A 3207-nucleotide genomic window follows, 5' to 3' on the forward strand; every position below is an offset into this window, starting at 1 on the left:
AGTGTGTCCCTATGTCATGCCTCACCCCCTCCCATCGCCCCCTTTTCGCCATTCGGAATCCCAGGCCGCCATAACCTCTCCGCTCCAGCCACGAAACCCCACCCTCCTCCGTCCACCACATCACCGCTGCCCAGCCGGAGCCTCTTCCCCGATGACGTCATCCACCGCAACAGCTCGACGTCCCTCGTCCACCTCCCCGAATGAGGATCTGTCATCCATCTCGCCGTCCCGCCGGTTCAGCCGCCCCGTCCTCCACCTCCAACGAGCTGCTCCGACGATCGCCTCGTCTATCGTGGCTGCTCCATCCCCACAGCGCCGCCTTAACCTGCTCCACCGGAACCGCAGCATCCTCACCGACTCCTTAGACGAAGTAGAGGCCTACTCGGCGCCACCAAAGAGGTTGTACACTCATCGCATCGCACCTTCTCCTTAACTCGACCTCCCGATGCCGATGGTGCTCCATCTCGCACCCCCATGGAGCGGCACCCCCATGGAGCGGCTACCTTGAAGCTGGCACCACAGGCGACATCTCCACGGCGGCTCTCCCCCAGTGCGAGGCCCCTTCGGCGGCAGCGTCCATACCAGTCGGATCTGTTGCTGCTGCTCCAGCTCTCGCTCGATCGCTTGCTCGCCCAGCTGCTGCTGCTGCTCTCCCCCCTCGCTCCTGCTGCTGCTCTCCTCCGATTAAGCCACACTTCAGTCGACTGAATCGACTTTTGGGTCAGTCGATTTTCAAGGGTTGGGGGGCTCACCAGAGTTAAGGAAGAACCACTCGCAGCGGGGACGGGGGCTCGCCGGAGAGGTACCCCACTATCTATCTTAGGGTTCAGGGTGGGGGCGGGGGGGGCTAGAGGGCTGACCGGGGCGGCGGTGGCGAGTTGTTTCGGGGCGGCGAGGCGGTGCTGGGGCCGGCGGTTTGGCCGGTGGTGGCTGGCGGCTGAGGGGAGTGCAGGTTGAAGATGAACTGCAGGCCCTCCCTAAACTACATGTCAAGTGCCTCTCTGCTACCATTGCGTTCAGTTTCGACAGTAGCATTCAGATTCCACAGTAAATTTCAGTTTCGACAGTTAAGTTCAGAGTCAACAGTTTTTACCTCATCTGTTGTAGTCAGGTGGTTTTTGGTGATGTTAATTTTACATCCATTTTACATCATCTATTGGAGATGCTATTAGAATCCAACTTGATATTGACAATGTCTATCTTGTGCTGCTTCAGCCTTGACGTCTTACGGCTCACCGGAGCTGCTCGAACGACAGAACGATCCATCACAACAGAGTAGTGCCCTGGACGCCGTCTACAGATTCCTCAGATCTTCCTCCACACCTCCGACAGCCACCTCTGCCTCAACTTCTTTAGCGACCAACCCAATGATGTTGAGGTCGACACGGCTATGGCAAAGAGGTTGTACACTTGTTGCATCACTTATTACTATACATTCATGTCGATCCATTAGGGCTATTTTGGTTCAACGGAAAAACATCGATCCACTGGTTGTTACCATCACTCTAAATTTCTGCATGCTCTCCTTACATAATCTCACCATATTTTTTTCGCATGCATGTCAGATATTGTACACAGTCATGCTGAACATGTAGAGAAAAAGAGAAGAGTTTTGCACGGCAATACAATGTCATGCGGACATCGCTCCATGGTGGGTTCAATGGCAAACCCTTCCCACCCCTCTCCAGATTGTAATCCAGAGGAAGATATCTGTTCTGAGGCGGATTCAGACACCGCTGACCACTCCTATTTACCCCCCGAGGTGTTTGCTCTACCTTGGCATGATGATGTTAGTCATATCATGCATATGTTGCCTTGCAGTGCCTACTTTCGACATCATATATGTCATCTGCTTAGTTTAGACATGTTCTGTAATGCCACATGTTTAGTTTCTATATCATATATGGGAATTATGCAGTCTCATGTCTTTTAGCCAGCCATAATATATGTGAAGTGTGCAATTCCATCCTGTTTAACCAGGCATCATATATTTGAATGATATCTTGCCCATCCTTTTCTTCATTACATTTCCATTTGTCGACAATGTTTGTACATTAAACTACTCTTCCTGTGAATCAGCCATTTGGGTGGGAGATGGAAAAATCTGGAGTGAAAACAAGGCCTTCAGAGCAGACAGTGCTACCTGTCGAAGCAGATCTCTTGTTGGGTCCCGATAGCTCCTCAGAGATGGATTCAGAGACAGATGACCAGTCCTATTCCCCCACTGAGGTGTATGCTCTAACTTGGCACGGTTATACTGCTCATATCATGCATACGGTGTCTTGCATTGCATAGTTTAGACATCATATACACAATATTCAACACCATGTTCTTAGTTCAGACATCATATCGAATGCCCTCTGTTTAGCATATAAATCACATATGTGAATTAAATGATGTGATCTTGATTACTTAGATAACATGTAGGTGAATTATGTCATGCGATCATGTTTAGTTATTCATCATATCTTTGAATTATGTTATGCTATGCTATCCAGTTTAGATAGACATCATATATGTGAAATTATGTCATGCTGACCGTTTTAGTTAAACAATATAAATGTCAACTATTTCATGCCCTCTTTTTTCCACACTATCTATTGCATCTGTCTCTCATACAATGTCTGTACATTCAACTATGTTTCCTGTTTATCAGCCATTTGAATTGGAGCGGGTGATGCCAGTATCTAGCGGACTAAAAACACGGTCTTCAAATAAAACAGTGCTACCTCTTGGTGGAGATAGCACCCGGTTGTACATGCACAAGAACCAGCCCTACCACACATAACCCAAACTCTCGCAGATTGTACCCCTACTGTGATGGACAGAGAACCAGCTTCACCCAATCTAACCCCAACCCCAGCCGATAGTAACCCAGTTCCTGTTGACACAACACCATCTCCACCACAGAGCTCCCAAACAAGAGCAGTTAGTAAGGCAGCTCCAGTGCCCAAAGGGCCAGTACTATCATGGAAAACCCCAACTCCACCAGTGTTAGTACGCCTATTACTGTGGAGAAAGCACATCCATCTAGTCGTAGTTTAGCATCTATCACATTTGATGTTGTTAAATCGTATGTGCGTATCTTCCCATCTTGGAAATATTATACTGAAGATGAAGGAAAATGCCAATTGCAGGTGTTTGTCCAGGAGTTATGTGTAAGTAATGTTATTCATGGCAATTACTTTGCTTCGTCCCATACATCCT

The sequence above is a fragment of the Triticum dicoccoides genome, chromosome 1A (genome assembly GCF_002162155.2).
Source record: "Triticum dicoccoides isolate Atlit2015 ecotype Zavitan chromosome 1A, WEW_v2.0, whole genome shotgun sequence".
Classification (NCBI taxonomy): Eukaryota; Viridiplantae; Streptophyta; class Magnoliopsida; order Poales; family Poaceae; genus Triticum; species Triticum dicoccoides.